Here is a 23099-nt window from a genome sequence, read left to right as displayed (position 1 = left end):
ATATGATGAAATACGATCGGTCCTCATTAGAAAACACACAAAATTATCAACAAAATACAATGTAGATAACTTCAAAATCAATGTGAAATTATTAACAAAAAGTCCATGTTACATTCTACAAATCACAAACATAAATAGTCAAAGAATGGGCTTTGATATACTTCTTTTTGAATCAAAATCATCCCTTAGGATATGGATGTTAGTGCCTATTATATTCACAGCTTTACGTTATGTTCGCGTAACCACTTCGAGATTTGTTTTGTCGATCTAAAACTGTGTAAAGCCATACAACTATTGCAGCTTCATAGACCCATATATACGTAGACATTTCAATTGATAAATGCTATATGGAAGACTGCTTATGACCAACCTTCAATATCTGCCACTTCTAATCTTTCTAAACTCCAAAACTCCTTTAGCAAATAGCAAGTTAATAATACAATGACAAAAAACGAGCTCTAAATGAAAAAAAAGGGTAAACTCCAAAGCTCCTATGCTGGATCCAACAAAAGGTAAACTCCACCTATTCTACTTATGGCCTTCTATCTCTGTGTCCGAATGTTGGTTATTTTAAAGCCCTAACTAGTAACTAATATTGAGTAGGATTTAAAAAAGAATGAAAAAATCATAGAAAATGGAGGGTTGGAAGACTTGAACTAGTGACCTTTGGGATACAAAACCAAGAATTTACCACCACACCACATCAATATTGATAGCATGGGTTCCAACTCTTAATTTTTATGGGGTCCATAAACAATTTAATATACCGCCTCTAGAAAATTTCTAAAAAACATTGGTGTCCCGGGACCCCGTTCTACAGTACGTGGGTCTGCCCCTGCATTAGAGTATATTTCTGATAAGAACTTGATTTAGGTTAAATTTGTGTTTGATTAAGACAGTTTGGTTGTAATCAAATTCTGTCAAACTTCATTTCCTTAATTGAAAACAATCAAACATGGCAGTTTAAAGAGTTTTGAAAATTTTTAATGCGCTTTCCTCAAGTTCAATATCTTATTTATTTCCTGAATCTATGAACCATTAATCAAAACGTTTTGGACTTGAAATTGCAGGAATCCGAGTTTCAGTAAGCTAACATCACTTGGCACTGATCTAGATGGCTTAATTAGTCTTCAAATTCTGTAAGTTTTGCCTCAATCATATTAAAAGGATGGTTATAAGTGTTCTTGTACAATCATTTCTTCTGTTACTTTTCGCAGTCCAACAAAGTTATAATCTTTATATTTTAGATGTATATGGCACAAAATGAATGGTAAAATTTGATCTATGTAGTTTAGATTTTAAGATAAAAACCCACCATTTCCGGTGTTCCTTGGTGCTTTTTTTTGGTTTGTTGTGTTCGAATTCTACGTTTATGCTACAAACTGAAGCACTAATATGTTGTTTGTTCGCATTTAGCTATTGAAAAGCCCATTAATATGTACAATTTGATTTTCAGATTCTCAAACCCATCCATGAAGAGTTGGTTTTATTTATATGAATCGTATGTGTTTAACATTTACAGCATTTATTATTTGGTAGGATTTTAACGTTTTATTCATTCGTTATACGGTTTTTACATCCATGCATACCCGCCGCGAAGCGCGTGCTTACCCTGCTATTCATGGTCTTTCCGGCGTCTTTCCATGTCTCTCCGACATCGTTATTAAAGCAGCAACAATGAAATCCCTAATTAAACCCCCCGTTATTAAAGCGGCCGCAATGAAACCCCTAATTAGCCATCATTGTAACTGTCTGCAATCTTAAGCAATTGCAAACAGCAGGTTCATAAACAGCAATTCATGTGTACTAGCTGCAAACGATTCTGCTAGACTAAACTGACTTTATTTGAAATATGTCGCCCAAATGATAATTGTTTACATCTCCGTTTTGATACGTAGTCGTAAGCGAGCTGATGTGTTCCTGTCTTCTGATATGGGAATTACATGTTTTTGGCGTCCCATAACGTGATCTCTTCTTTAGAGGTCGAGAGTTTGAGTCTCGTCATGTAAATTGGTGTAATATTGTTACAAGTACATTAATGTTGTTCAAAAAAACATGCAGCTCATCTTTATTATATTTTAGTTTTGAACTTTATACTCTATAAGTTTGTGAATTCATGTATCAGGAATCACAAATGGTCATGATTGCTGAATTTGTAACTGACATTAGGGAATTCTCTGCTTTTGTTTAAGGCTCAAATTCCCCTGCTGCTATAATAATGTCATGTGTAACTCTTTGCTCATGTTATTTGTGTATGTAGTAACAACAATAACCTTTCTGGTTATTTTTATTAGAAAGGTGTAATCAGTATTTAGTATATGTCGTTATTTTTCTCATCTTGCTAATCTTTGACGTATGCAAGTTTTAGTAATTTCAATTTTGTGCAGATATTTGCAGCCATTGGCAGTTGCTTTGGATAAACAAAAGTGGTCATTAGTTGAATTTTTTACTTTTATCTTCTTATACCGGAAATTGCATCTCTAGCTTGAAAGAGGTAAATAAGTATATTATTTCTTTTCTTCAATTGCCATTAGATTACAAGGTACGATACTATTACTGTTACAATCTTTAACATTGAATGCAACTGTTTTTGTTATGATATTTGAATGTATAAAACTACATACAGTTGATATTGGGCATCAAAGCGCAGTTGTGCGCATACATGTAACGTGCTGGGCCGATAAAGAGCCGAGGTCATTAGATGGACATAGTGGTCATTTAACACCTTTAAGATGGACATAGTGGTCATTATACACCTTTAACACACTTTTCAAAATAATAACACATCAGTTAAGATTTGTACCAGAGGGGTATTTTGGGTATATTCTCAAAACATGGCAACGTCTCCTTCTGCGAATCTGAGTTTTAGAACAACTTTAACCCAGAGTCCCCCACCTAACCGGTGTTTATAGTTTCGTGTCAATTCAAGTTTTAGTGTTAACAAAATGAACATCTTCGCGTTCGTTTGTTTTCGATCGTTAACGGTATAAATGAACGGATCGCGGACGTAAACATACATACAAAACTGGGAGAAATCTAATAAAAAAAAAAAAAAATGAACAAAAACATAGTTAGTGGAGTCACCTGTATTATTACTATTAAATGATTAAAATATTTATCTTTAAAATAAAAAGAAGTAAACAGCGGTTTATGTATGCGGCACACTGAACCCTAGACCCGTTTTGACGCGTTATTGGTCAACTATTTCTTGTGTTCTACATTGAAACAAAATTGATTTTTTTGTTTTTGTTTTTGATTGCAGCTGTAAGTTGAGGACAGGGCTGAAGGATAGTGGATATTGCTGCCAATATCTATATCCTTCACTGCATATATTTTGAACTTTCAAGTTGGTGGTTCTTGTTTTTCTTACTGAATTACTGATTTGTTATGCTAACTTACTGCTTACCAGTGACTGAGTTCAGTCCTGCACTGTATGTCTTTTTCTACTTGTGTTTTTAACTTTCAAGTTAGTGGTTCTTAATTTGTTATGTTTTATACTAATTTGTTATTATGCAAACTTACTGCTTGTTAGTCACACATTATTTTTTTTTTGGCCTAAATGGGCTGCCATTCATTTAACTTCAACAAAACCGGCTCATGGGCACGCAACCTGACTATTCTTGTTTCACAAACCGCTTCTAAGATGAATTTATTATTATTAATCATTTTATTTTTATCACTATCAATAGAACAGGTCTTATCTCTCAAATTATCTCACTTGCATAAGGAGGTTATTGCTGTTGTTGTAGGCGCGAGTACAGTTGCAAATTTGCAATAACCCAGATTAGTCACAACTCACAGTCATATCAGTTCATATTAGTTCATATTACAGTATACGTTAACATGATGACTAGATTTGAGGTATTTTTTCAGCTTCTGCCTTGCATGATATCTAAAATCTGGAATGTGGTCAACTGGCAAAAAGTCAAACTGCGGAAAGTCGACTCTTAAAAGAGTAAGATATTCTTAATATGATTAGGTTGTCATAGGCATATTTTGTTGGTTCAGGTCCCTTGATCTACACCCACAAACACACGTAGTAGTATGTAAAAAGTAAATTTGCCTAAATAAAACCTTCTGTAAACTATATTAAATCAAAAAATGGTTACAAAAAAGAGCTGTTGCTTTATTACAATTAAAAGAACATCTAAAAACATATGCATCAACCACGTGCTCCTGCTTTCAAGTTTCAATCAACAAACAATACTTAGCTCCCAACTACTCAACTCCTCCAACAAACTCGGTAAACACAAGATCACTTCTCAATACACCCTTAGTTGTTTGGTGACTAAATTACCAAAAGTTTAAATGAATACTTTAACGAGCATAAACGAACAAACTTGAACAACTATAAAGTACACAAATAAATGAATGTAAACGAATGGACATAAACGAATTTAAATGAACGAACGACACATCTGCAAGCATCGGATCAAAACGGGTTTAAATGTCGACAACAAAATAAGCCGCTACTAACTGAAGCACAATTATGTCACCGCCGCAACGCGCAGGCACTCTGACTAGTTATATTAAAATAAATCATTTACAACCTTCCATAATTTATCCCTTTTGTCATATCAAAACACCAAAAGTCTAACATGTTTTTCCCAAAATATTTAATTAAAAAAAATAAATGTTTTTTACTGATGTCCTTTTATAATATTTGTTTAATATTTTAATATGACATTCCAATGTTTCTTACAATTTAATGATTTATACAAAATAATAGTTTTAATAATTTCATATTAAAAAGTGAATGTTTTAAACTTTATAATTAATCTTATTTTTAATTTAAACTATAAACTACACATAACACTTTAATTTTAAAACCATTCGTGATTTTTAAAATCTTTCATTTTCTAACTATAATTATAACTTTTATTATATTCTAAAAATAATAGTAATAATAATAATAACATGCTTAAAAGCTTAGAAACAAATTTTTATATAATCTTACTATCCTACGTTTTTTTATTAAAATTGGTTTATTTCACATAAAAAAAAACAAATGTTAACAACAGTAATTTTCATTGTCGGCCATGTGGTGTTACATGCTCATATGCATCAAATCTAGAATAAATACCTTTCAGGAAAAATTCATGTAAATATAACCAAAATATTTAATAATCGCTGCCATCCCAAACCTATAATGGTTTCATGTTGTTTGGGATGTTTTGTCGCTTTAAAAAAATGAAGCTGTTTTGTTGCTTTGAAAAAATGAAGCTGCTTTTTATATTTAAGATAATGTTTTTTATGTTTTAAAATATTTTTTCAATTTTTGTGGACTAGCATTATTTTAATCTCTTAGTATATGGTGTTTTGCTTATATATATATATATATATATATATATATTGAATGTTAAACACAAATATTAATTATATTGCTTTATAATATAATATACTAGGTTAGTAACCCGTGTACGACGCGGGTGGAAATATAGAAATCATCAAGTAATTGATTTATAATTTCAAACGACAAGAAATTTTTTTAGTCTATTATTTGAGACGACAACTTCGAATTTAACTGAATTCTCTGAAACAATATCCAAAGTCTGCACATAAAAACATGAAATAATAAAACGATTTATATAACTTAAACAAAAATATTCGTAATTAAAGGTTTTTATATTCTTGCATGTTTTTAGGCTTTTAGTGGATTCGCTCTCACTTTTTCCTAAGCTAAATTTTGTAATGAATTCCTTAAACACAAGTATAATTGATCCTTTAATTACTTTGTCAATTTCCAACAAGACCTAAGGTTTGAGGGTTCTCGAAGTTTTTGCAGCTCTTTTCTTATGCAATCACTGTTAAATGTAAAAAAAATAACTTCTAAAACACAAATTTGCTAAGGACTGATAACAATGAAAGCAAAAAAAAAAAAAAAAAAAAATTAACAGTAAGTATGTGGCCAAAAAAGGACAACACCTATAGGTTTTGCTAACAAATTTGATATATATTAGTTTTGCTAACAAAGTAAACAAATAACATTAGAAAAATTTGATGAGCTCGTTTATCGGAAAAACGATAACTGAAAACATGATGTGGAGTATATACAAGAAGTGTGCATGGGCTAATATCATTTAAAAAAAATATTTTAATTGTGGTAATATTACAGATTATGGAATGTTTGACCAATCATTTAAAAAGTTCAACCACAATCTAAATTTGAAAGTTTAAAAAATTTTAAATTGAAAACTGTTTTATAATACATTTTAGTTGTGGTAATTTTAGAAGTTAATTTTGGAATGTTTAACCAGTCATTTAAAAAGTTCTAACTTAAGTTAAATTTGAAAGTTTAAATTTCAAAATTGAAAATCCTTTTAGAAATAATAAATTTTAATTGGGATAATGTTACACGTTACGGAAAGTTTGACGGTTGATTTGTACAATTCAACTTTAAGTATAATCTGGAAGTTTTAAAATTTAAAAATGAAAATCGTTGACAAAAATAAACAATGCAATAGGGGTGACCATATTTCGATTTGGATTAAAAAAATTCAAATTTGACACGATTCGAATTCGTGGTTCGAATTCGATTGTAAAAAAATCAAATTCGATTCACATTTGAGTCCGATAATCAAATACAAATTTATGGCAACTAAGTCTAACCGATAATCAAGTACACTTTACTCGCCCCACTAAAAGTTTGAGCCATTGATAAATTTGAATATTTACTGCGAGAACCGGTCACCTTGACACAAGTTTGTCTGCAAGAATATAACCACGATTGTTCAAAACATGTACTTTAGTTAATATTGGCATGTAATTTGGATCCTCCAAAAAGTTAATTTACAAACGTGTGTCCTTTAGTTGCTGAGCAAATGTATTAACAGTCCATGGTACATGATTTGTGTGGGTGCTAATGCTCTTTCTCACAACACATATACCCAGGCTAGACAAAACCTCCTTCGATGCAGGCGAGAGGCACAAAGGCAGACTGAATCGGAAAAAAGTCACCCTGAATCGCCTAAAAGCAGCTTCAAACTAATTGTCTGAGCAATATTCTTTTCAAGTAAAAAAGAATAAATTGTCGAATAAAAACACAGGTTTACATGATTCAACAACATCAATTTCAAAATAATGTGGCATTAACATACATATGACATAACATGACTTGCTGCAAATTTGAGGATGCAAAAATTATAAATTTGATCAAATACCTAATTGGCTACAAAGTTTTCATCAAATTAGGGTTAATTATACGATCTATGTAAACCAGAATTAGGGTTTACAAGCAAACAACGTAAAAAATTACTTGAAGAAACTTTAAATCGATGAAAATAACATTGATTATTGCAGCATCAACGAAATTAACATGCCTTGAATAATAAATATGGATTGACTACATCGTGAATTGATTGACAGAGGTGTGCAATAGGGTTTCTAATAGTTTAAAAGCAGCAAAATTTTGAAAGTTACCTGTTTGGAATTTTAGGATTTGTAGTTGAATTTTCGAAGATGATGGAGATAATAAGAATGAAGATGGAGGCGATAGGCATGGTTAAATATTATAAATGTAATTTCATTATTGTGCTCAATTTAGGCTGAACATTGATTATGCATAAATACCCTATTGAATATTACCACTTTGGAAAATATTCGTGAACAAACATTTATTACTCTTAATAAGAAAAATCAAACTTTTTTTCAAAGTAACCATGCTTTTGAAGAGATTTTTTTTAATTTATTTTAGAATTATTAAAATACTAAGAAATTCTAAGATTACAAGTTATTTTTAGAAAAATGTCAATTGAACCAATAGTAATGAGACATGTGTCCAAAAAAAGATGTTGATTTAATATAATAAGTAGATTTATTTAAACTTTGTTTATTGTTTATTTAAGTATTTGTATGAGTTGTATCAATCTTTTTTTTAAACACTATTTTTCTTAAAAATATAAATCCCTGTATCAAATTATTAGTACTGAATGATTTATGTTTTTAGTAACAATCGTGTGTTAATAGTAAGAAAATTTAATTAAATAAATTTTAAGCATTATATACAAGAAAGGTTTTTAGAGATACATGTCGCACTTTTTAGATTAAAACTAGAGATGGAGTCAATATTCTAATATTCAATGAAGAGGATAACTACAAATGTTGTATATGAAGAAATTTTTAGAGATTAATGAAAATTTACCATCTAATTTTCTTTTCTTTTTTTTTTATGAAAATTTTATTGTATTCAACGTTGTAATGCATATTCATATTTATTCATCTAATACCAAATTAGTATAACTATTTCATAATGTTTTGATCTTTTGTTAATATAGTTTATCCAGCCCGTGTATGCATATACACGTGTATTTAACCTAGTGTTGTTTATAAAGAGATTTTCTTAAATTTGTAATATTGAGATTCTAGACTTCTTATTGTTTTTACCATATATTTCATTTCTTTTTTACCTTTAATTTTGTGTCTTTATTTTGAATAACGAACCTTATTAATTTTTATCATTTGACAAATTTCTGTGATACATAGGTTCAAAAGCTAGTTACTATATATATGTTATAATTTTAGAGTTAGGTTAAAAATACAAAGTAAACAAAAAATGAGAAGTGTGATAAGTAATTTGTTCCATTGATCTTCGATTTGAATGGTTATAATTAATTTGAGAATAAAAAATGATGGAAATTGCACATATGGATAGTCCATATTGTTGACTTTCTCTCTTCACATACAATGCACATGTTAATTTCTCATCATTTTAAAGCGTTCATAACCTTTTCACACGACAATTTTTTTTAAAAAAAAATCACTATAATAACAAGCAGTTTTAATCTTTAATATGAGTATCATAATGCATAAAAAAATTCGTGGGTTTTTACACTTTGTGTTATTGGTTTGTTATTGTGTTTTTTTAATTGAGTTTTCTACATTGTGTTATAGGTTATGATCATTGTGTTTTTCAATTGTTATACATATTAAAGATAAAATTTAAAACAAAGCATCGTCATTGTGTCTTTTGTTCGTCATTGTGTCTTTATGCTTACCATTTTGTCTCTTGTTCCTTATAGTGTCTTTCTACTCATTATTTTGTTTTAGTCATTATGTATTACGTTTATTGTGTATTATGTTCAGGTCATTGTGCATTCTATAATTACCATTGTGTTTTACGTTCAGATCAATGTGTAATATGTATTCACCATTGTGTTTTATGTTTTGTGTTATTTGTAATATACATTAATCATTGTGCTTTATACTTTTATGTATTAGATAGAGTTGTTATTTTATCATTATATTTACATATTAGAATTACACAACAGTGTTATTTCACTATTACAATTTTTAAATTTCATCACTTAAAAAAAACATGCTGATAAGCAAAAAGACACAATGATAAATAAAGAAACACAATGATGAACATAAAACACAATGACAAACAGAAAGACACAATGACATATATTTTTTTTATTTTTATAAAAAAAATCATACTTATATTAAATATTAAAAAATGCTTGTTATTATGGTGAACATTTTAAAAAAATTTCGAATGAAAAAGTTTTTAAAATGATAGGGGGATTGACATTTGTCTTGCATATGACTAGAGAAAATATGTGTTTTTCCTTTTATGTCCTTCCTCCTTTGATGACAATAAATTATGGCTTCTCATTCTTCTTATTTTTGTTATCCTTTGTATAGTTCCTCAACCCATAATAACTATTTTTCTTTGTATTTGTCACCTAATGATCTCATCCCATCTAGGGATGAGCTCGGTATAGGTACCGAAAATACCGATCCTGAAAATCACCAATTCATGGTACTGATATCGGTATCGGTACCGAAATATTCGGTTCGATACCAGTATTGATGGTAAAATTCAGGAAATACCGATACCGTACCGATCCCGAAACTCAAATATTTGGTATCGGTTTAATACCGACGATGCCAAATAAATACCAATTTTACCAAATTTGATCATGCCTAATCTCATCTATATTTTATAGTTTCATTATTATACATATTAAAATATGGATTTCTTCCCCTCACATATTTACTGTTCAATTTACTATTCACTTAAGATGTTTTTTTTTGCTATTCAGTTTTAAGTCTACTATTGTGTTTTAATTTTTAATTGCTTAAGTTTTACTTTATTAATTGTAATTTATATATGTTTAACTTTTAAAAAAAGTATACATTAGATGGTTTTTATTCCCTTTATTTTACATTTGTTTTTCAACTAATTATAATATTTAACAAATTATATTTCTAAACCTTAAACTTTGGCAAGGTCAACTTTACATGTTTTATTTGCCAGTTAAAATTTTCTTTTAAAATTTGCTTTCATATTTGTTATGGCTGGTCTTTAAAATGACTGAAACTTTTTTCATTATTTAAAATTATCCCATCGTCACATGTTTTTATATCCGCGTTTCGACGTTTGATACCACACCTTTAACATGTTGGTTTTTTAGCTCCACATATGATAATTTGTTGTATTTTGGCATTGACATATTTATTTCTTTGATTTACTTTCGATGTTGTAACTTGATGCAGGCTCGCATCAATTCACAGCGCGTTCATGATTTAACGTTTTTACGTATGTTTTTTTTGTTTAGTTTAACGTTCCCGTTAGAAAACACGGGTCCAAAATCCTAGTTGGAATATAAATATTGTCAACTAATAATAGTTAAAACTCACTAAATTGCATTATATTTTTTTGTTGACTCTAGTTACGCTTTAGGAGGCGTACCAACTTCGCAAAAGTATTTTGTTTTATTGTGCACTTAAATGATTTAAATTTTCATTTTCAACACTTAAATATCTATATATTATTTTCATTTCAACTATATAGTATTTAAGTCATTTACTCAAAATTTTAATATAATAACTTACTTAAGGGTGTTTGAGTGAGCTTTTAAATATTGCTTATTTACTTATTTGAATTTTAAAATGTAAAAAGTATTTGTCAAAACTCCTTCAAAAGCTTCAAAATAATGTTTTTTTAAAAATGCTTTTGCTTTTCAAAAATCAAATAAGCAACATTTGAAAGCTCACCTAAACACCCCCTAAAAGCTTAATTACTCGAGATCGAAACACTAAAAGCTTATATAGAGTTGAGTTTAAAAGAGTTTGAATATTAATATTAAGCTTAAACAGGCCTGATGATCGTCGTTTTAGTCATGCAAAAACCTAATTAAAATAGATAGCTAGAATAAGTAGTGTATCGTATTCACGAGGAGTAGGGATGATAATTTGGTATCGGTACCGAAATCGGTACCGATTTGGTATCGCCGTTACCGAATCGATACCAAAGTTTTGAGTTTCAAGATCGGTACAGTACCGGTACGGTATACGATACCGGTATTTCCCTAAATTTAACCTTCAACACCGGTACCGTCCCGGTACCGATACCAAACCGAATATTTCGGTACCGGTACCAAGAATTTGTGATTTTCGGTACCAGTCGGTACCGAGCTCATCTCTAACGAGGAGCACGTGATCAGCATTACAATTTTTTGTTTGATTATTTATATAAATATCAATTTAGGTGGACAAACAATCTCAAGCAACACCTTTAAAGTTGTCCTGAAAACAATAACGAATTACTTTTTACCTTTAAAATAGTTGGGAATAAAATCAATCACCACAAGTTTAGGTTCAACAAATAATTGGTTCAACTAATATAGATAGGAAATCACATAGACATAACTTTGTTTAAATTGTTCAATCCAGATTAATTAATTAACCAACCCAATATCAAATTATTCTCAACGAAAAAAAAAACCGAGAAATAATGATTTGAATAAAATCAAACAGAACCAAACTGACTAAAATTGAACAGGCAATTCAATCCAAAAAGACTAACACTGCATTCTCAAGATTTTTATTAAGGGTTTGAAAAAGAAAAAATAAAAAAAATTTATCTTTTTTCATTCTTGAGCTTTTTAAAAAAAAAAAAAACTAAAATGGTTAGAAAAGTTGGGTCTTTTTTCTTTCAAAACTTTCCCCAAATATGGCCTAATTATGAAGGAAAGTTTATAGACCATTATAATATTACTAATTTACTCTATCTCAATCTCTTTTCCATTTGGCTATTAAGCCATAATTGTAAAGTTACAATTTTTTTCCCATCTTTTTATTCCGATCTAACTCAAGAATGTAATTAACACTTTTTTTTTCTTCTCTTTTATTTTAACTCGAGAATGCATTTAAGTATATAATTTCTTTTCCTTCCTTTACCTGTCTAATCTTATCATTTCTTCTTCTTGTATTTAAAACATGAGAATGCAGTGTTAACGTTCCCACAAAATTTAATTCTAATCCAAGAACAACAAAAGTTTAATGGTTACTTACACAACCCTACACCCTAGGTGATTGGAAAGCGTTTAGTCAATCAAAATAGCCAAAAAAAAAAAAGATATAAAATTCTTCAAGTTGGAAGCTGGTAGCATGTGAGAGCTAAAACACCTGTACCAGCCTTCTATTTTTCTTTTTTAATTCCTTAATCGTGCCTGACGTCTATCAGAGTAGGGCTGTTTACGAGCCGAGCCGAATGAGCGAAGGCTTGCTCGTTGCTTGGCTTGTTTACAACCGAATTGAACCGAATGGCTGAAATTCGAACCATCGAAAACCGAAATGAGCCAAAATCGAATCAAGCATCTTTGGATCGAACATCGAGCGATTTCGAGCATTTATTTATTTATTTTTCACTTTAAAATTTTCTATAATAAACAAGTCTGAAGGCTGTAAATAATATATTTTGTAAACAAATTAGTATGTTTTAGACAAACGGATAATATGTTGTAAATATTTAGGAGAAATAAGTTTGAAGTGAGATATAATGTACATGTAAACAAACTTTTAGTATTATGAAAACTTGAATCGAACTAATAAAACTATAAAATTGATTGAATAAAAAAAATTTAAAAGGATTTAAAAAAATGTACTTATATTCTATATATATTTGTTTATATATAATTATATATAAAATAAATTAAAATATTCAAGCAACCGAATCAAGCGGACCTTTGCTCATTGTTTAGCCCGTTTAAAGACCGAACTACTAGTATATGCCCCAATACCAAAGCCCAAAATTCCATAATTTCATTACGTTGTATATGTCTGATGTCTCTGGCACAAGTTCCCTATTTGTATTTTAGCCCATTTGTCCATAAATAATTAAGCTTCATGAATCATGATCCCATATAATTGTTGCAGCCCAAAAGTAATCTTTACATATGAGTCCAAACCATTTTATTCATTGTTATTGAATCTCGAGTGCGCTACATAAGTGTCAAAAACATATATTCTTTTAATTTTCATGATTTAAACATCATTTAATTTAATTTACTTACTTGTAATAATATATAAGCATATTCTTAAGCTTGTATGATGTATCTTTAATCATGATTAATTGTTAACATTTTATATTTATCTTCAATTCGACCGTTTTAACTTGTTTTCACCTTAATCTATCAAATACAAAAACTAACTATAAGTAATATATTTATAATAATATTGGTGCACCTTATAATCAATTACACATAAATAACGGTACTTTAAATACACTGATCAGCGCATGACTTCACTTATCAAGACTATTATTTATATAAATTTGTTTGATAACAAATATTGTTTGTATAATAACATTTAGAGTTGGGTTTAAATATGAAGTATAGTTATAACAAGAAGGATAAAAAAGGGGGGCATATATGTCCACAACCCATTAAAATCATACATCTAAAAAAACACCCATTACCTCTTTACCCACCATCTCTTTTTGCCACCCACCTCCACCACTTCGCATGACTTTGCTGCCGCCGCCACCACCACCAAACCAGACCAATGAGCGTCACCACCTCAGCACCGTCTACCAGGACAATCAAATCAGCTTGCCGAAAACCCTTCACCGGAAAATCAGTTTTGCTGTTGGAGTGGCCGAAATGGTATATGGTCTGCGAGGAATGCTTGTACATGCGTCATTGTATCATTTCCCTAAACTATCTGGTCTTGAAAATGTTGTTCTCACAGGAAAAGTTTGACACCACTCATTGGAACCCTAGTTCTTGGATCAGAATTGCGGCAGAAATACGGTTGGAGTGGTGGATGGCAACAATAAGGCGGATACAACGGCTGGCAGAAGAGGATGGTGAATGGTGGTGCAGTAGCGGAGATGGGAGGTTGTGGACTTGTGGTGGTGACCAATGGTGGTAGTGATGGTGACCGAAGTCTATAACTAAAAGAAAAATAATTAAGAATCGAACTTGGGATGTAATAAAATTTGAAACGAACAAATCTTCAGCTCTCATAAATAAAACAGACCAAGCATAAGCTTAATCGAGCTTAGGCTCAACTTAAGTCGTTTTAAACCTATGCTTTTCTCACAATGCAAATTTCATACGAAAAACAAATGCAGTAAAACAAAATAATAATAATAATAATAATAATAATAATAATAATAATAATAATAATAATAATAATAATAATAATAATAATAATAATAATAAATAATTAAGTATCCTTGATAAGAAAAAACCCTCATTTGTTAGAAAAATTGTTTTGTACAACAATCTCTAGCAATATGCCAAAATCTAATAGCATGCATCACTTCAATCATCACATTCTTATTTTTCATGCACACAAATCAGAAACCCTAAGATGAAAGTCCATTTGGTGCTGCAACTCTTTTTGGAAATTTCATGAGCTCATCTCCTCCCACTTCTTCCCACCTGAATTTTTTTATATATAAATCACAATTATTTACTATTTTATAAATTGTAATATAAAAATATAAATAGTTATTATGGGCTTATTTTATTATTATAATAATAATAATAATAATAATAATAATAATAATAATAATAATAATAATAATAATAATAATAATAATAATAATGATTACCTGTATTTTGTTACAAAGTAATGAAGGAAAGTTGATATTTCGGCAATTGCCGAGTTCCTTTCCAGGAGTCTCGTCCCACCTCCAAATAATAAGAAATAATTATGGGTCTCCAAGCTTCGATCCAACCATCTCTATGGGTTGAAGGTATATGGATCCGGGTACAAGCATGGGTCATAATTTATCTCTCTCGTATATACATATATCCTCCATCCTTTAGGAATCACAAAACCTGCAAAAGGATGAATGAAATTTAATGAGCTCTCGGAAGCTATAATATTAACTAAACTATTAAAAACTTGTAGGATCTAGTAGAGGTGTTCATAGTTGGCTCTAACAAAAATTCTAAGCCAAACTTATATATGATTTTGGAAAGCGACAAAACAAACCGATCGTGTTGGGTGGGCCGGCTGGACCACAGTTTGAACATGTTCTTTTATTAATTTTTCTAAACTATTAATTTGCACTAAAATTCTAAAGTAATAAAGATAGTCAATCAAAATGCTTTTGGTTAGTTTGACTTGTTTAATGAAAGTTGACGTTCTAAAACAAAAGTTAATCAATAACAAGTATTATAAAAACATAAAAAAAGTATATAAAAAGAGACAGTTTGATTTATTGGTCGATTCCAAGATGCCTAACATCACAGATATATAACTGCATATTTATGAAACATAGAAAAACAATAAAAGTTTTTTTTAGGAAATAGACAGTTTGATTTATGTTGTCAATTTCAAGTTTCAATCACTTGCATCATTACTTTTAAACCGTCAAAAGAAAACCAGAAATAAAACCCCGGATTGCTTTAGCTAACACAGTTCACTCAGCTTCAACAGTTTATAAACACTTTTATGATATCGTTTTCAATTCTTTAAATACATGATATTTGTAATAAAAAAAACAAAAAAGAAGAAGAGAGGGTCATGGAGTCAAGAAATTGAAGCTGGAAGAGTTAGCCAAGCCATGTGAATTATGATGTTTGGTCGGGTCATAAATGTATCATAACACAATTAAACAAAACTATAAATCAATCTCAAATCATAAACGATGCAACTCACCATTAAGCTCCATGTCCTTGATAGCCTTTCTCAAAACACCATTAACAATGGTAGCCAATCTAGAGGTCTCAAAGATCACCTTCAATACACACATGACAATATAAATCAATAAACTCTTAAAAAATAAAAATTCTTTAAAATATAAAAATATAATAAATTCTATAAAATAAAAAATTTTAAAAGAATAAAAAATCAATAAATTCTTTAAATTTTAAAAAAAACAAGAAATTCTTAAAATATAAAAAATAAAAAAAATCTTTAAAGCATATATAAATAATAAATTCTTTAATATATAAAATGGTTTATAAATCTTTTAAAACACAAAACTATTAGGGAACTCTTTCAAATGTAAATAATTAAGAAAATTTTAAAACATTAAATATATTAAATTCTTTAAATATAAAACACTAATAAACTCTTTAAAACACTAAAAATAAACTATTCAAAATATATAAAAAATAATAAAGCCTTTAAAATATAAATAATTAATAGTGTCAATAAAATATAAAATTGATATTGCTTTTTAATACTCCCAACTTTCACTCACTGGACGATAACACTCCCAACTAACGATTTGTCTCCCATCACTCCCAACTTGTAACTTGTTTTCTTCTATCACTCTGAACTTAATGGACACTAACTCAGTTAGGTTTTTTTTTGCTGACGTGGCATTTTTTTTAGCTAATTTGACATGCTATGTGGAAATTACCTTATTAAAAAGACTAACAAAACAACAAATAATATATATATATACATACGCACACATATATTATATATATAGACACAAACACCACCACCACCCATACGCACATATATTATATATATAGACACAAACACCACCACCACCACAAACCTCCACCACTTCCGGCCTCTATCGCTACCTTCACCACCATCGCTAGCCTCACCGTTTCATCACCAGCAGCAGCCTCCCACCGCCTCCATCACTTCCGATCACGTTTGAATCAATTTAATGGTTCAGATATCATCGAATCAATTTGTTATTGTTGCAGATTGTGATGGATGGTTGGATAACGATCAATGAGGTAGTTGTTAGTCAAAATCCCAAGCTCAAATGAGGTTGTCGCCGCCACCGCATTTTTTCGACGAGTTCCGCCATTAACATTAGAGCAGCGATTCAAGGTGATAAACATGCATTATACTCGTTTCTGTATTCCGATTTAAGGCTAATGCACTCAAATTTTAAACAAGAAAATTGAATTTTAGCAAAGTAAATTGGGCTGGTCTACGGTTTGGCTGTTGACATGGCTGCTTACGGTAGTGGTGGTGGTGAAGACTAGTTGTAATGGTGAAGGCAGCGGAGGTTGCCGATGGTGATGAAGGTAGTGACAGAAACTGGCGATGGGGGAGGCCGATGTTGTGGCGCAGACGGTGGTGATGGAATGGTGGTGAAGGCAGTGAGGCTAGCGATGGTGGTGAAGGTGGTGATAAAGGCTGAAAGTGGTGGAGGATTGTGGTGGTGGTGTTGTAGACGGTGGTGGTGGTGGTGTTTGTGTCAATGTGTGTATATATATGTGTATATATATTATTTGTTGTTTTTTAGGTTTTTTTAAAATTTTTAATAAGGTATTTCCACATAGCATGCCACATCAGCAAAAAAATATCACGCCAGCAAAAAAAACTAATGGAGCTAGGGTCCGTTAAGTTCGGGAGTGACAGAGGAAAACAGTTATAAATTGGGAGTGATGAAAGACAAATCGTTAGTTAGAAGTGTTGTCGTCCAATGAGTGAAAGTTGGAAGTAGTAGACACAATATCCCAATATACTAACAGTAATAAATTCTTTAAAATATAAAAATCATTTAATAAATAAATAAATAATAAAAGAAGTAAAAACATACCGCACGAGTGAACTTCATGGACTTGTAGTCATCCCAGTCAAGTGGGTCCTCTGCCATCTTTCTCTCTCTGATTCCCATATGTTCTTTCTGCAAAAATTATTATGCAATCAAAAATCATAACTTTATTATTATTAGAAAAAGTAAAAATAACAAAAAACTTACTCTAATTTCCTCAAGAACTCTGGGATGATCATGAAGATACTTAACAGCCATCATTGAAGTAGTGGAAACAGTTTCATACCCAGAATACAAAATGGTAATTATTTGATCAATAATCTCATCATCACTCAGTTTATATCTATTTTCACCACAATCAATCAAAGAAGTCAGCATATCTTCATGGGTTTCGTTTGATTTTCGCCTCTCATCGATTAAATCTACCAACATTTTAACAATATTTTTCCTCGCCTGCATTCCGCAATGATAGTTCGTGTTCGGGAGGTTAATCGGAAGCGAAAGAGTTCCCAAAACCAATTTGAAGAATTCAGGCATGAAGTCTTTGGATAGTGAGAAAGATTCAGTCCCAGAAAGTTGGTTGAGTGATGATAACAGAGCCATCTGCAATGAAAATTTAGGGGTGAGAAAACACAGATTAATTTAAACGAAACCACACTAGACCTGTTTGAATTTTTGTTATATCGTAATTATTTATCATTTTAAATAGTTGTACAATGAAACAATGCATACCTCTTTGGTCTTTTGTTGGATGTCAATGACTTGGCTACTCCAATTTGAAAGATGGGATCTCATGAAACGGTCAATTTTGGGGAGAATTTGTTGTTTGATTATTATGGGGCTAACAAGTGATAGCAATGCACCTCTCATGTTTTTATGAGCAGGGCCATGGACAGCTGCAAATTTGATTTTCCAAGGATTTGAAGCATGGATTGCGGGTAACCAGCAACAATTCCTTTGCTTTCACTCATCAGTATGTTTCTATTCAGCTCTGGATCCATCGACACAATTGTTGGGCATCCTAAAATGTGTGATTTGAACACACTTCCATACCTGTTTTCATCAACAAAGGTTTTAAAAATATATTTTTGTTTTGTTATTAACTTATTATTATTAATCAAGCAAAAGGATGACAAACTATGTGATTGATTGATTGTATGTAATAGTATGACAAGCTGCTATATATTCTTGAGTTGGGTTTTCAAGAAAATCATCAAAAAGATAGTTTTTTTTTCTTTTCCGATGAAGATTTGATTTTTGAGATAGGTTTATGGATCAATAAAAAAAGGTAGCTTTTGGTCAAGAAAGATGTTGGTCTGTCTGCAACTTCATAAAATGTGATTGTATGTAACATTACTATGATTAAAAAAGTGGAAATTACTAAAGCACCCTTGGTGAAAAAGTGCATATCTTGGTTGGGTTTTCGAAGAAGATGAATATAAAAATAAAAGCACCTTGCTCTTTGATTTTTCATGAAGGTGGGAACTTGTTTGAGGAACTCAGTGGTCTCACCAAACAGTGACCAGCCCATGGTACCAGGAGGCAGACCTTTCTTCCTGTATCTCATCTCATTCCATTTCAAAAGGGCAGTGCTCAACATGCAAACTCCCAATACAACACCAATAATCACAGTCAAAAAAGCCGTAGCCATATATATATATATATATATAGAGAGAGAGAGAGAGAGAGAGAGAGAGAGAGAGAGAGAGAATAAGAAAAGAACGATAAAGAGGGGTTGCTCAAGGTTTTTGTTTGTCAAGACTCTGTATATATAAAGCCCTGGTGGGGTGGGGGGAAGGGAAGTGCCATGTCTTGAGTAAAAGGGTAGAAATGTAATTTTATCTCTTTCAAAAGGTGTATAGTTTATCCCTCTTTGCTGAGTATTTATTTGTTTATTATTTAAAATTCATGAAATATGTTTAGAAATTATTACAAGTATTTAATATAGGTTGATTAGATTTTTGACTCATCACCACACGGGATTTCACAAATATAGCATAGAATTAATTAATTCAATGCTAAAAAAGGAAAAGATTTAAAAATCAACACAAAGCAATAATATAATTGTTAATAAAGATATAGTTGTTAATATATCTTTCTTAATATATCTTGCACCAAATTACTTGATTTATTTGAAAAGCAAATATATTTCTGGAAAAATTATTAATATAATTGTTAATAATAATAGTAATAATAATTATTGTTCTTTTTATTATTATGATTTTGCAAAATCCAACTATTTTATAAAGATATGGAAATCAAAATATAATTGAGCACTTAATCATTCCCCAAAAATAAGCCTAAAGCTCGACTTGGGTTTTCTTAAATATTTAGTATTAGTATTTTTGGAGTATCACAAACATGTTGGATTTAATTATGTAAATATTTTAAAATAAAATACTTTCTTAAAAGACACGGAGTAATCCTGAATCCAATCCTTATTCTCTCTTAAATCATAGGTTAATGTTCTCACCTTTTTCTGGATGAAAGGCCCCCAAAATCATGGCCCGCTGGAGGGTAGTGCCGGTCAGACTGTTGGCCGGGCACGCAATTTTTAGGGTCAAAATTTTTTTATCTATATTTTTTATGTATAAATATAAAAATATAAAACTTATAAAATATGAATTGTTTTTTACCATCTTATAATTATTGGGCCAAAATTCTTTTTTATTTATAATCCATTTAATCAAGTTTAAATTATTGGATCCAAACTAAAATTAAAAATAAAAATAAATAAAAACCCGATGCAAAATAAAAGAAATAGCGGTCGACTGAAATTTCTCTTTGGTTCCTTCCTTCTTTGCGAATGCTGAACAACGACCAGGCTCCTGTTGGTTCGCTGTTAACCACCAGGCTCCTCCACGGTTGACCAAGCTAGCCACCGAGGACCAAGCTATTTTTTTCCAAGTTAGGAGAGTTTCAAGTATTATTGTTTAATCGTTAGTTATTACCGTATTTGATTTTAATAATATATTTTTCTATGTTTATTGTTATAACATTAAGCCTCGATTAAAAAATTAGCTAATATATTTCGTTACTCGTTAAGGCTATAGGTCTTTTTATTTTGACTTGGCCGAGATATTTAAATAATCGAAGACAACCCTGCCCAAAATTATCCCCACATCCCTCTTTTTGAACTCGATTTCCCTAAGCATATATCAAATGGAAGTTAAATAAATATTATAATTTAACTCTGGTAATTTCATAGAAATTAACCCGGATATAGTAGTTTTGTGAAAAACAAAAAAAGTAAAATTAATTTAAAATATTCCTATTTTTGCTACAAAATATTGTCAAATGATGATTTTTCTTTATTTTCATAAAAATCATAAGTGCATTTATTATAATATCTTTATCTATTTTTAGTTTTTTACTATCCCAGTTTCCCAGTGAGGCCCAAATTTCCATGTCCTAGAGCATTCTTATCAAACCTCTTATTTTGTGTGAGGGGTGTTTTTATAATTCAGAGAGTAATTAAGGGTGTTGTGAGTAAAGAGCTTTTATATTTTAGAAAAAATAGTGATTTTTCTGTATATTTGAAAAGTAACTGTTCATCCCTATAATGTTTTAATATATTTTGAAAGTGGTTGTGAGTGAAGGAAAGAAAAAAGGTAATGATAAAAGGTATAAGAAGTATTATTTAATTGAAATGGAGAGAGAAAATGTAGTGAGTTTTAGTGTAATTTTTGATTTAGAGATAGGGGGTAGGATGAGAATGCTCTTAGCCCATTAATAATTGGAATAAGAGCATTCCCATCCCATTCTCTATTTTTAAACAAAAAATTACACTAAAATTCATTTATTCTCTCTCCGTTTCAATTAAATAATACTTTTTATACCTTTTATCATTACCTTTTCTCTTTCCTTCACTCACAACCACTTTCAAAATATATTAAAAAATTATAAGAGATGAATAGTAACTTTTCAATTATACAGAAAATCACTATTTTTTCTAAAATATAAAAACTCTTCACTCACAACACCCTGAATCACTCTCAAAATTATAAAACACCCCTCATACAATATAAGGGGTTGGATGAGAATGCTCTAAGGACATAAGCTCATGAAATCTTGGTCGTTAACCTTTCATTTTTAGGGAAAATTCCGAAAATAAACGTTTATGAAAACAAATTTCAAGTTTTAGGTGTCATTTGCAAGAAATTTTAGAAATATGTATTAATAAACTAGTCGTGACGAGTAGTTTGTAGAACCAATTAAAACTTGTCACGTGTCCTTAAACTAATCATAACGAACACGTGCATTAATCATTTATTCGTCACGACTAAATAAGTTTCATGCCTCGTAATCAACGCCCACGAGTAATTTATAAGCCTTTAGTCGCGACAAGTAGATTGTAAGGTAAAACTAGTTACGACGAGTTAACTACTAATAAACTACTCGTGTAGGGAATGTAAACTGGGTAAACTAGTCATCCCGACTAAAGGACTTATGAATTACCCTTGGGCGTTGATTACGAGACATGAAACTTATTAAGTCGTGACGGGTAAATGCTTAGTGAACCTGCTCGCTACAGTTAGTTTACGGGCACGTGGCAAGTTTTAATTGGTTCTACAAACTACTCGTGTGTTATCAAAATATACTTGTCACGACTAGTTTAAAATACCTATTTGAAATTTCTTGCAAATGGTAACTAAAACTTGAAATTTGTTTTTATAAACGCTTATTTTCAGAATTTTCTCTTATTTTTAACTAGATTATTCCGTGCATAATAAGAACGGAATTTATGTCGAAACATTTTAACTGTTTGTTAAATAAATTTTAACGTAGTATATTATTATGTTTTGGTATTGAAATTATAGCGAAAATACAAAAGTCATGAAAAAAAATAATGATATTGTTAAAGCAATCAACGAATATTATTAGACCAACGAACCGTTTTGACAGTTAGATGATTAGTAGGTGTATAAGATTATGATAGAGATTTGGTTTATTATATACAATTCATAATACAAGAAAAATGAATAATGTGAGAGAATATGAAAGAGTTATTTAAAGTAACAAAAACAGATAAATGACAATAAATTGTACCTTCGTATTACTATCTTTATGTTATCCTACTATCTTATTTTACTATAATATTAAAAGAAACCTATATGAACACTTGGGCATCATTCTAACCTTTCCATATAGATTGTCACACAAACAATTGTCATTTATATAATTTACATCTACTTACTAATTAATTAAATTCACTATTCTAAAACAAATGATCTAAACTAATTAATTAAATTCAATGCGTCATAAAAGAGCTTAAATGCATTTAAATTTGTATTTAAAGTATGATTCTAATTTTAAATAAAAGATATTTGCGTTATGATTAAGATGGATGACCATGATTCAATCTAATTTCTTTTAATTTCTCATT

General features: G+C 30.3%; 1 pseudogene across 1 annotated transcript; it reads right to left on the bottom strand.

Moving 5' to 3' along the window:
* Window positions 1-14596: 14596 nt before the first annotated feature.
* LOC143629589 (cytochrome P450 85A1-like) lies at window positions 14597-19349 on the bottom strand (annotated as a pseudogene). Its single transcript, XR_013152979.1, has 7 exons — window positions 19168-19349; window positions 18446-18766; window positions 17921-18316; window positions 17759-17845; window positions 15901-15979; window positions 14846-15074; window positions 14597-14672 (listed from the first exon to the last, which is right to left on the bottom strand). The product of XR_013152979.1 is annotated as a cytochrome P450 85A1-like (transcript).
* Between the last annotated feature and the right edge of the window lie 3750 nt (window positions 19350-23099).

The sequence above is a fragment of the Bidens hawaiensis genome, unplaced genomic scaffold (genome assembly GCF_021521415.1).
Source record: "Bidens hawaiensis isolate Kalapana, Puna unplaced genomic scaffold, B.hawaiensis_p1.1 tig00005307_1, whole genome shotgun sequence".
Taxonomy (NCBI): domain Eukaryota; kingdom Viridiplantae; phylum Streptophyta; class Magnoliopsida; order Asterales; family Asteraceae; genus Bidens; species Bidens hawaiensis.
Note: the sequence above shows the minus strand (reverse complement) of the source record. Positions and strands in the feature narration are given on the sequence as shown.